The sequence below is a fragment of the Medicago sativa genome, chromosome 6 (genome assembly GCF_051527215.1).
Source record: "Medicago sativa cultivar Bolivia chromosome 6, Bolivia_mono, whole genome shotgun sequence".
Lineage (NCBI taxonomy): Eukaryota > Viridiplantae > Streptophyta > Magnoliopsida > Fabales > Fabaceae > Medicago > Medicago sativa.
The window spans coordinates 83,783,435-83,796,594 of record NC_140754.1 but is presented as its reverse complement, the minus strand read 5'-3'; the positions used below and the strand labels follow the sequence as shown (position 1 = coordinate 83,796,594).

The 13,160-nt window shown below is 33.9% G+C and overlaps 1 pseudogene; it reads right to left on the bottom strand.

Annotated features, from left to right (window-relative positions):
• Positions 1–2,950: 2,950 nt before the first annotated feature.
• On the bottom strand, positions 2,951–6,406 carry LOC146917491 (cytochrome b561 and DOMON domain-containing protein At5g48750-like; annotated as a pseudogene).
• Positions 6,407–13,160: the final 6,754 nt, after the last annotated feature.

Sequence of the window (13,160 nt, the reverse complement as noted above, 5' to 3'; positions counted from 1 at the left end):
ATCGTCATGATATGGGGATTATAGGTCATATAATTGCCTTGATGTTATGGTAAACTCTAGGCATATTTTGCCACTTTTAGATTAAAAGTCTTATTATTTTTTGTCAAGTTTTTAGTGTTTCTTTTGCTTATAATTTTCATGCTATTATACCTTGTGTTATTAACCACTTTACTTCATGTTTCATGCATCCCATAAGCTCCTCTCATCTCATATTCTAGCCTAGTTTTCTTGCAATATTATTTTTCTTACAAAAATTTAGTATGTAAAGAATTAGGGACTTGTAATATTACTTTCATGTCATTTACTTTTCTTGCAAGACCATAGCATGTATCTAGGCCAATGATGTAAAGGACAATGGACTCTAATGATGTACACCGACACAAGCACCGACACATGCACACACATCACATAGATACTTTAGATGTATGATTAGGATATGCATGCCTTAGATGTATGTTTAGGGTTTGAATGCTTTAGATGTATGTTTAGGATTTGAAACTTAGCAAAAAATTCATTTTCCAAAAAACATGAACAACTTTCACTCAAATAATTTTTCTAATAAACTTTGGGTTCAAAATCCCATTGTATTTTCCCTTTCATTTTCTTAAACAAAAACTTTAATGAATTCTAAATCATACTTAGACCTTTTTGCAAAATAACTAATTCCACCTCACTCTTTTCACAATATCATGCCCTTGAGGCCTCTTTCTATTCTTCAAAATTCCAATTTTCAAACTTAAAATCAACCAACAAAAACAAAAACATTTTTTGGAAGAGAACTACGGTGGATTTGATCCCTTAAAAGGGTACGTAGGCAAGGAAACAATATTCCTTCAATTCAAATAAAATAAAAATTCAAACATCTTCTTCTCCCTCCAATTCTTCACTTAGTAAACTCTTAGGTGTAAATATCATTTTTCAATTAGCATTTAAAAATAAAGCGCGCGCGTAGAAAGTAAAGACGGTTCCTATAGGATACTATAGTCGTTATGGGTGCCTAACACCTTCCCGTAGCGAAAACGACTCCCGGACCTCGATTCTCAAGGGTTTTGCTTATTTTTTCCCTTCCTAAGAAAAAATGAGATATCAAAGGTTAAAAAGGTTCAAACGTAATCAATGTTTGACACCCGAAAACCAAGATAAAACAACTGTATTCTACGTGAAGATGTGTCTAATTGAAGATGTCATATTTGATTGATGAGTTTGTTATTGTAATGTGTGAATGGTGTACCTTGATGATCTTACATGTCATTGATATATGTATATGCAAAGAATGAATATTGTCTGTTTTGTGATGAATATGTTGTTCATGTGTACATGATGTTATTGTTTTATCATGAAACTATACATGCGTCCGTATTACCCTTGTGTTGAATATTTCTCACCCTTTTATTGTGGATGTGCCACCTACACTCTTGGGGATGTAGATTGGCAGGATGAGGAAGCGTAGCTACTGTGACTTTTTCGAGGATGACTTTAGAGCCTACTCGTTTTTTTATTGCTTTGAGAGTTTGTCGTATCGAGCTCTGATTCGTGAAACTAGGATTTTTGAGGATTTTGTATTTATTTTCAGACTTTGTCAGGATTCTTTGAATCCCGTTTTAAATGATGAAAATTGTGATGTATTTTGAAGTGTTTTGATGACTATTCTGTTGCGACGTTTTGTTGTTTATTTGAATTAAGAACTTTGAATTTTGATGAGATGACGTGACACCCTTAGATGCTTTATTACTTATTGAATTTTCCGTAGAAAATGTTTTTTGTGGTGTTTAAGGAGTTATAAAAGCTCCACATCTCTGTCTCATCTCAAGTAAAAGCAAAATATTGATTTTTTTCAATCATTGTTAAAATAATTAAAAGATTAAAAAGTGAAGTTAACATTTTGTGAGTATGTCTAAAAAATTTATATTTGGTCTTGTGATCATGTCAGAATAATCCATAAACGTCTTCATATCATTTAGTTAATTTGAATATCTAAGAGCAAATACATGTTGTCTTCATATCATTTAGTTAATTTGAATTTTGTTTGTGTATGATCTCCTTTTCTATGTGGTTGTGTATGCAGATTAACATAAATAAATATTCTCGGTTGTCCTTCTTTCCACCACTTGGAATTATTCTGCACTCACCTTCACTCCTCTTCCAATCCTCTCACACAATCCACTCATGGTAGACCTGTTCCTCTTTGTAAGCCTATATTTCTCTCTCTGTTACATTTCTTTTTCCTTTTCTACTTAGTAAATTTATGTTCCTATTTCAATTGAAATTTGTTTTGCCTTTTCTATTTATTTTAGGATATTGATGAAAGAGCTTAATATCAGATATTATCTTATTCTATAAGGTGTTCATCTTAGACACTTGGAGCCATATAGAACTCGATATAAGTTTACTCAATGATATTTCTTAGTAACCATTATGAAACTTCATGTACGTTCTCCTTTTGGTTATTTGGTCTGTCAAATACCAGCAGCTCTTATTGGTTGGTTGATTCATTTCATGAAATTCTGCAGTACAAATTATACTATAAAAGCATGTGAACATTGTGAAAATGGTAGCCATCACTTGAATATGCTTTAAAACTCTAAGACTTATTTAATATGTTTTACATTGCATTTATACACATGGGACTATATAAGTAGTGGAACTTTGTTGAACTGAAACGTAATACCAACATAAACAAATATACTAAATTCTGCAGCATTTATCTACTGTTAGGGCGTTCAACCATGAAAAGATGCTACAACTACTTTGCTTAATTTAAAAGATTTTTCTCTTTTGCTGAATAGGATCGTGTCTTAGTCCATGAATTAGATTATAACTTTGATCTTTAAATTTGATATTTTTAACAAAGCTAAGAGAAACAAAAATACAAAACACATTACACAAGAAAACGAATAATAAACAACAAAATAATTCATTGAAATGCAATATTGTTTAAGGGGCGAAAACCTCAGAGCCTATGACAGGTTTTCTTATCAATCTCGCAGCCAAATCCAAACTCTTTAATCAAACAATACACACTATAAATCTTTTTCTTAGCTTCCTCCTCACTAAAAACCAAAATTAGGTCTTCAAAACATACATTGATATGAAGGAAAAAAAATTAATCCAAAAAGTGTATTGAAATGCATAAATTTTGATAACAAATTAAAATCCTAAAAAAAATAAATAAGAAAATGGTGTTTGTACCTTCCAAGAACTTTTGCGAGGGTTTGGATGTAACAATCAATCACCTGCTGCTTAGAAGCACCTTCACCACCAGGCTTATCCATAGCGATGACCCAGTGTTTGTTGTCGAGGCCAGTGTAGGTGGGGGAACCATAATCAGGTGACGATTCAGCGGGTAATAGGCATGGCTGTGAATTCCACTAAAACAAGCTGCCATATTGAGTGATTGGAGGATGGTTTGGGACATAGGGACGACGAAATGACGCAAAGTGAAGGATGAAGGTTTGGATAGTGCAGCGGTGGTTGAGAAGAGGAGCGTTGTGAATTGGGTTGAGAGGCGTGTAAAGGAAGATGAAACGATTCTTGCCATGATAGATATGATCTAAGAGAGAACGATAGGGAAATAAGGAGGGTTTTGAGAGATTGGGGATTGTCAAACCTTATGGATCAATATGTTTATTTTTGCCTTTCAAGAAATATTTCACTCTTCTATCCTTCTCTCTTTTATGTAGATTTTTTTTATTGTTCTTTAATTTTTGAAACAATTTTTAAATGCCTTTGGGAAGCAGAGAAAAATACTTATTATTTGGTAATTGGTTCAACGTAGATTTGAGTTGGGTACAATTTTCATAAAATTTGGAGTGAGTGTCAGAAATACCAAGAATGTATATCAATGTTAGTGTTCTTCCGATGAAGATGATGATTGAATTGATATGATTTTAAATGTAGTATATAATTTTTTTTGCTGAAATGTGTAAATATGAAATCAAATCATCTTTGTTACTATGACTTCCAAGTTTTTAGATGTGTTTATAATATATATATATATATATATATATATATATATATATATATATATATAATATTACGTTTAAATAATTTTTTTAATGCATATGACCCGTGCGGTAGCAGAGGTAGACGATCTAGTTAACAACTAACTAAACTTACAAATTAATATCCGGTCTCATTAAGAATTACAATGCTTGTAGATGCAAAATTGGTACCAACTAAAAGTTTTTCACCAATTAGTAAAGGACTCAAATAAGGGAGAGTTGGTTCTAAACCAAGTCACTCATCTACATTTTAACCAGTTCACAATATCAAAACTCATCTTTAAGCAATGCATGCAAATTAGAGACTAGAACCAAAACAATTCGGCATTGTTTAGCAAGTAAATTAATTACATATACTATTTTCACTAGCTTGTAAGCTAATAACAAATTAATTTATAAACACATACTGATTATGTAAGGAATGTTTAGGCCATTAGAGAAATGTTCGGTGGGTTTGTGCGTAGGGAAATCAATGTCATATAGGGGAATGTCAGCACGTAATGTGGTTAATAAGAAATGATTGTTGCCATTATATGCCATTGAATTACCAAAAAGGAAAAAAGCTCTTGTTGGTTGAGCATAAGCAAAATAAAAGGCAACAAACAATTTTGTTATCATTATTAAACAACATCTAAACACTTTAGAACTAGCCATGGTAAATAATTCATCTTGTGTTTTGCAACACCCTAAACCCCACAATAAATAATAATAAAGCACTCAAGGGTGTCACGTATCTCATCAAAACCAAAGTGTTTAATTCAAAACAAAAGAAAATTGCAACAGAAAAGTCATCAAAAACACTTCAATATACATCACAGTTTTCAACATCAAAACGAGATTCAAAAGAATCCTAACAAATTCTAAAAATAAAGATACAAACATCAACAATAATAAAAGACATCAAGTTGACATGTAGCAAAGCAGACATTTTTCACATATTACTACAATAAAAGCACATCATTGAATATATTCAAAAATTCACATCTTCATATAACACATCGTCAAATTGCACATCGTCAAATATTTATATCTTCACAAAAATATCGCCAAATTTCACATCATCACTACACTTGCATATATGTATGCAATGTACCTAACTTGACTCTATATGCATGTGATACCAAACATATCACTATCTTTAAATATTTTGGACATTAGAGGTATGTTACTAATTTTGTCCACACCATCTTTAAATACAACGTCGTTAAAAAAACTCGACCACATTAACATTACACATCATTCAATGACTTGACAATACATATTTAAATAGCACCATCGTCAAATTCAACATCGTCATATAACACATATTTACATCGCACCATCATCAAATACAATATCGATAATTAGCACATCATCAAATACGCACCATTACACATTCTTAAACAATACCTCTTAAATATCATCAAACATTCATCTTCATATATTATTGAATATTTATCATCATATACCATCAAATATTTCATCACCATACATCATCAAATATTCCTCATCAAATATAATTCAAGTACTCTTGATTTATACATCTTTATATCAACACATTTATCACATCTTTACATCAATATATTTATAGCACATCTTAACTATACATCATATTCACATCATTAAATGAACATCATTAAATAATCCATCGTCATATCACACATCATCATAACAACATATCATTATATAAAACATCATCATAAGAACATACCATTATTTAATAAAAGATGTTCACTTAAATTTAAAAGTAAATACAAAAAGAGTGATTTATTTTTTATAAAAATAAAAAAGGAAGTTACTTACAATTCTTAGTTTGATTCTTGACATCAATTTCCCACCAACATTCTGAGAAACAATATTTTCATATTGAAAATCCAAAGTTCTAAAACTTTGAACATTTGCTCCCGTCAAAGCATGAGATCTCAATCTTCCATCACAAGAAACCAATCCTTATTGCCATACATGATTAACCAAGCTAACTTTTTTAGGAAGTTGTAAACTTGCAAAGATTATCATGTTTCCATCTAGGTACATTCCCACAATATTATAAACTGGATAACTAATGTTACTCTCTTGTAACATAGTTTGGTAACTTGTTATTGATGAAGTATAGACTTTGAAACTTCCATCAAAGTTTCGATGACCGATTAGAGCTTGTGATCTTAACATGCCATTCGAAGTAGGGTTTATGGCCCAAGCAATCCAACTAGAATCTTTTACATTAATTTTCTTGAATGCAACATCGACAACTTAGTTTTTGGATTGTAGTTCCAATAAAGAGAGGAATCTAAAACGGGTAGGTCACTACATCTTGCATAGTTAAGGTTATTTGGAAAAGTGTATGAGTTGCAGGGTAATGAGGTTGTAAGGTTGATGAATGATGTTAAGAGGGTCAGAAACAAAAGAAAATTTGGAATCGAAGCCATGACTTGAGAAAATTTTCGATAATGTTTTGAATGATATGAATTCATAGATTCCATTGTCTATATTTATAGGGGTTGCTAGTAAGTCACACGCTAAAAGTTTGTTTTATTCTTTCTTTTTTGGCTAATTAGTTTCATTAAGAAATAGGTAACAAACCCAAAAATAAAAAAAATATAATAAACTTGAACATTGTCATCACCACAGTTGTTCTACAAGAGGTCGAGTTGGCCTGATGGTCGATCGGCCAGGTTGTCTCATCTCAAGTGTATCAGGCTTGGCCAACTTAAATGTAGGGATCCACTCCTAAAAAATGGAGATCAAACTTAAAAAATTGAATTCAAAAGGAAGCAGAGTAACTGTTATGCATTAAGCGAATTTATACAATCAATTCTTTAAATATATGTCTTTTATTTTACGCATTTGTGCAAAAACAAGAAAGAAAGGAAAATAAGAAAATATAAATGAAATAAATGAGACCCAATAAATAATGAATGTTGTCTATGTATCTATTATAATTTCAAAGTTGTAAATAATGTAATTTATATTCTTATATAAAATAATAAAACGTTAATAATTTTTGGGTTAAATAGTGTTTACCCCCGCCATTTGAGCCAGCTTAGTCCCTGAAAAAAATTTGGATTTCAGCCTTATATATTAAAGATTCTTTGATTTTGGACCTTCACGACAAAAATTTCAAAATTTAAGGTACTTTATTCCCTTGTAATTTGAGCAAATTTTAGTTTAACCTTTGCCATATCAACTAGTTTGTACAGTCAAAATTCACGAATGTTCAAAATCAAAGAATCTTCAAGTTACAAGGTTGGAATCCAAAGTTTTTTTTACAGGGGGTAGACTAAAACTCTCCTAAATAACATAGGGTTAACACCATCATCAACGCTGTCCATCAAGGGAATTGGGATCCAGTCCAGATTTCTAATCCGGGGCCTAAGCTATCTCACATTCTCTTTGCTGATGATGTCCTCTTATTCACCAAAGCTCGTAACTCCCAGCTTAGAGTCATCTATGATTTGTTTGATCGTTTCAGCAAGGCTTCTGGTTTGAAGATTAATCTACATAAGTCTAGAGCTCTTGATTCTTCAGGCATTCCTCAAAGTAAGATCACTACCCTTAATTCCATCTCTGGCATCCGTAGTACTACCTCTCTTGACAAGTATTTGGGTTTTCCTCTCATCAAAGGCCGCCCTAAGAAAGACGATTTTCTCTTCATAATTGAGAAAATGCAAACAAGATTATCTTCTTGGAAGAATAAGCTTCTTAACAAACCGGGTAGACTTGCTTTAGCTTCTTCTGTTTTATCTTCTACTCCTTCTTACTATATGCAGGTAAATTGGCTCCCTCAAAGTATTTATGATAGCATTGATCAAATGACCAGAAATTTCATTTGGAGAGACTCAAATGACAAAGGTATTCACTTGGTTGGTTGGGAAAAAATTGCCAAGCCTAAGATCATGGGTGGTTTGGGAATTCGCACAGCTAGAAGAACTAACATTTGTCTTCTCGGTAAATTAGTTTGGGACATGATTCAACATTCTACAAAATTATGGGTTCAGCTCCTTTCTCATAAATACTTAGCCGCCCCCAACTTTCTTCTTGCCATTGCTCATCCAAGTTGCTCCCCTACCTGGACAGCCATCATCTGCTCTAAAAACATGCTCTCCGATGGCTACGCTTGGAGGCATGGCAACGGTGCTTCATCATTTTGGTACTCTAATTGAAGCTTGGCAGGCATTCTAGCCACTATTGTCGCGTTTGTCGATATTCATGATCTTCACCTAACCATCAAGGATGTTCTCAATAGCCCAGCTCCCCACACTAATATTCTCTACACCATGTTACCTCCCGAGGTTGCTAACAATATAAACAACCTCAATACTCGGTTTAATGAAACCATTGAAGACTCTGCCATTTGGTCTAGCAACAAGAATGAAGTCTACACAGCAAAAAAAAAGGTTATGAATGGCTCCTCTCCCAATCAACAGTTAGTGCTAACGCCATTCCCCCTCATTCATGGTCTTGGATTTGGAAATTGCATCTCTCGAAAAAGTACAAATTCCTTGTTTGGTTGGCCTGTCATGATGCTGTCCCAACTCTTTCTTTATTAAGTTACAGGAATATTTCCCAATCTGCCTTGTGTACTCGTTGCGGTCAGCAGGATGAGACCTTTCTTCACTGTATCCGCGACTGTCTGCACTCCTCAAAAGTGTGGCAGCATATTGGTTTCGGCTATGATGATTTTTTTGCCTAGAATAACGTCTATGCTTGGTTAAAAAATGGTCTTACAAGTCCTCATTCTCTCGCTTTCTCAGCTGGTTTTGGTGAGTGTGGCGTCACCGCAACCTTATGTGCCTCAATAATGAAGAGTGGTCTCTTACTCGCCTTGCTTTCAATATTCATAATTTCGTCGATGTCAACCGCGCCTCATTCCCTCCTATTTCTCATGCTGCTGATGTGGAAAGAGTGGTTAAATGGAATTGTTGTAATCATGACTGTTACATTCTCAATGTCGACGGGAGTTGTCTTGGAAATCCTCAAAGATCCGGTTTTGGTGGCCTCCTTAGAAACAATGTTGGTTTTTTCATCTCCGGCTTCTCAGGATACATTGCTAACTCTGATGATATTCTTCTGGCGGAGCTTTCTGCCATTTTCAATGGTTTGCACATGGTTAGAGCTTTGGGTATTACTGATTTTGTGTGCTATTCAGACTCCCTCCATGCTGTTAGTCTCATCAATGGGCGTCCCTTAAAGTTTCATGTCTATGCCACCCTTATTAAAGATATCAAGGACTTGCTCATTCTCAACAATACTTTTGTTTTACACACTCTTCGTGAAGGGAATTATTGTGCTGATTTTCTTGCTAAGTTAGGAGCCGCTTCAGATTCTGTGTTGACTAATTATGTTTCACCTCCGGAAGGGTTGTTACCGCTCATTAGGGATGATGCTTGGGGAACCTATTTCCCAGGGGTTAGCTAGTTTCAACCCTTTTCTTGTTGTTTTCTTTCTTTCCGTTTCTATTCATTTTCACTTGTAACCAAAAAGAAATAAGTCTCAATATAATGCAGTGGTGAATCAGATTTTTTTCTATAGGTAATGGACTAGTGGTGAATCACTTATCATTATCAGAGAGAGTGGGACAATTTGAGGTTGAGTTGGTATCATTTGGCCCAATTGTTTATGGGGTGTGTAAATTAAAAATTCGGTCGCTAATAGTAAAAGAATTCAGCTCTTCCCCCAGCAAGTTTCGCTCGCGCCCTGCAAGTTCGACCAAAATACCCCTGCGTTAGTTAACTAATGCATGTGTAAATTTATGCACTAGTTAACTAACGCGGCGCAAGTTAACTCATGCTAGTTCATACTAAATTGGAATACGTTTGTTGCACATCCCCCAACCCAAAACTCACGTTTTATTTATCAACCAAGCAAAAAAGGCAAATATTTTAGTCCATCATCATCATCATCAGGATGACATAATAATCAAGAAGGTAAATAAATGCCTCAGGCCTCAGCCAACGTGTTCCAATTTCCCATCTTTCTAATTTCCAATTTTCTTCAGCTGCTTTTCGATTGTTCTCGGCAAACAGTAACCTACCAAAGTCCTCTTCTGTAAACTCCATATTCAATTCTTCTATGATCGTAACACTCTCCAATTTCCAAAATTCTAGTATTATAGCCGCTGTCGAATTGGAGGCCCATGACCGAATAACACACACACTCTCTCAACCAGATGTATTCATAAATCATAATCTATCTGTGTGTGCTATTTTCTCTTAATAAATGGCTATGTCTATGGCTTCTTCTTAATAATCTAGTGTAAGTTAACTCACGCGAGGTATAATACTTGCGTGAGTTAACTAACGCAGCGTGAGTTAACTCACGCAGGGGTATTTTCGGTATTTCAGCTGGGCGCGAGCAAAATGTGTTGGGTAAAGAGCGGTATTCATAGTAAAAAAAGAAAGTTTAATAAGCCTGTGGGTCCGCTCCACCCCACTATGACCCGCTTTTTCAGCGGGCTTAACAGGGGTGGGCCAACTAGAGAGATGGGCTCAAAATCTCACCCCAACCCGCCTAAAATGGCGGGTTAAACAGGCTGGCCCGACGGGCCGGGACCGTTTTGCTACCCATATCCACGAGGCACACCGTGTTTTTAACTGAGACTTAATAGAAGGACCAAAACCAAAAATTTTACAAAGCACAGAGACCAATGCCAAACAATAAAAAGTGCAAGGACTAATGCCAAAATTCAGTGAAAGTGCATGGACAAATCACATATTTATATACTACACAATCAATTACATTAACATAATAAATGATTTAGCATTATAAAAAATCTAAGAGAAATGGTAACAAATACCCTTAGAACACTTGCATAACCCAAAATCTAAACAAAAAGTTCGTAATTTACTAGAGTAGGAATATGTACTCTAAAAGATATAATTCTAAATTTCATAGTAAACCTCGATATGTGTTGAAACAGCCTTAACAACTTTTGTGCTAATTTGTTGGTCATGCAAAATACTACTAACTCAGTTCCTTTTTAAGTGTCTCTTTCGAAGAATAATTTTGTTTTAATTTAACTGTCATTTTTAAAGTTTAATGCAACATTAAATATTGTTTTACCAATATTACCCTTAGTTATTTATTGCAGAGAGATAAATATATGAAATGAAATATTAAATGAATAAGGCATTGTAGTAAAAGTATAAATTAGTCTATCAAAAGTAGTAATATTTATTGATTGTCTTAGTTTGTATAAAATATTAAAAGTGACAATTAAAAAGGAACGGAGATTGTAATACTCAAAGTGTCTTTAGTTTTGAGAGGTTGTCCCCCTCTTCTCCCTAGCTAATACATTCCTTGCTTATTCAATGTGAGTCACTGGTGTTAGTGTAGTTCTCTCTCTCTCTTAATTTCTATTCTTATTTCTATGCATAAAATAAATTAAAAGGTAAAATAGTTGAGACAATTGAGAAGATCCCTCCAGATACAGTTAGCGGGCCAGTCAATTCTAAACAACTTGTAAAAAGGAATATTCTACAAATTAATGTTCTTTTCACTCACAAAAATATTAATGTATGTTTAAGATTTATACATATATAAAGTAGTAAACTATTATATGTGACAGCTCCTTGGGCAAGATCTTTCAATTTTTTTAGCTTTGTTTAGTCTCTTTTTCTCTTGTTGTGTTGCAACTGGGACAAGTCATATTCAGGGTGGTTTTCTTCTAGGATCAAAAGTAAGTTGGATGAAGGTTATGAGAAAAATCAAAGTATACCAAATAGGTGGAGTTTCACATGGGAAGGTACAATCTCTTCCCACCATGGGAAAATTTTTTTAAGCCATTAGATCAAACAAAGAACACAATCTTATCATACACTTTCAACACTCTATTATTTTCTAACACCTTCCACCACCCTTCTCTCTCCTTCCTTCCACCACCAGCAACATCAAACACACGAATCCTCTCATGTTTTCTTCTATTCAGCCATTAACATTGAAACCCACCACCAGCAAGATTCAATTGAAAAGGATAAATCCAATAACATCAAACACTCCCAACCTCCCTATCACAATAACATTAAATCCAATTGAAAATAAAAAGATAAATCTAAACACAGATCATCATCAAACACACACACCCAATTCTGAAAACTTATAATAATTACATTTCACTTATAGGTCCAAGTTTTATATGGGTGTTGTTCTAAAAAATAAGAAATTGAATTGCTTTTGTTCCAATATCATTAGAGGCAGATCCAAAATCAGTTTCATAGATTTTCGAAAATGAAATTATTCATCAACAATATCTTGTTCTTTGAAGATTCCTATGTGTTCCAGAAGTGTGGTGGTTCTGTAATGCACCAACATTGTTTGAGAACACAACGTTTAAACTCTTCATGCTAATGAGTCATAAACTGAGTTGACTCGGTCCGAGTCACCGAGTTCGTCATCATCGCCGTTGGAGTGTTCCTTGATAAAGTCATAGAAGAGATTAGAGAGGGAAAGAGTTTCCGATGATTGTTGACGACGAGTCGAGTTTTAGCGTCATCAAATAGATTAATGATTCAATTATCTCTAGAGAAAATTGCCATGGATTTTGAGCTGAGATATTGTGTTTTGCAATAATTTTTTTATTTCTGGTTGAACTATTTTTGAATAAGAGAAAGAGAGAAAGGCTGTGGTTTTGAAGGGAAATCTAGTTGTAGGAATCTGAACATATCAATACTCATGGAGGTTGTAGTCATTGGTGGTGGTGGGTTAATGGTGGATATGGAGGTTGAAGAGAATGGTGAAAGAGAAAGAGAAAGAGAAAGAGAAAATAATATGGTGTGGTGTGACTATGATAACATCAACAATCTAGTGGCTAAAAAAACCTTTCCCATGGTGGGAAAGGATTCTCATGTCCCATGTGAAACTCCACCTACTAAATATGAAAGATTCTATTGTTGCAATAATGTGTCCAAACTTTATTTTGTGCAATTTTTTATTCCAAATTTAGAATTGGGCTTAGACTCACGACAACTATATATATTTACTTACCAAGTCTTCTTATGTATATGGATGTTGACAAGGAAAGGGTTGTTTTCTGAATTTTTATACTCTTGTGTAAAAATAAATAAGTGGTATATTCATCCCACATGGTGTTATTTTATTTGTTCTTTTTAGTGTCTCTGTGAGTATATCTCAATTGGTATGAACAATATATTGCAATATACATGGATAGAGGTTTGAACCCTGACA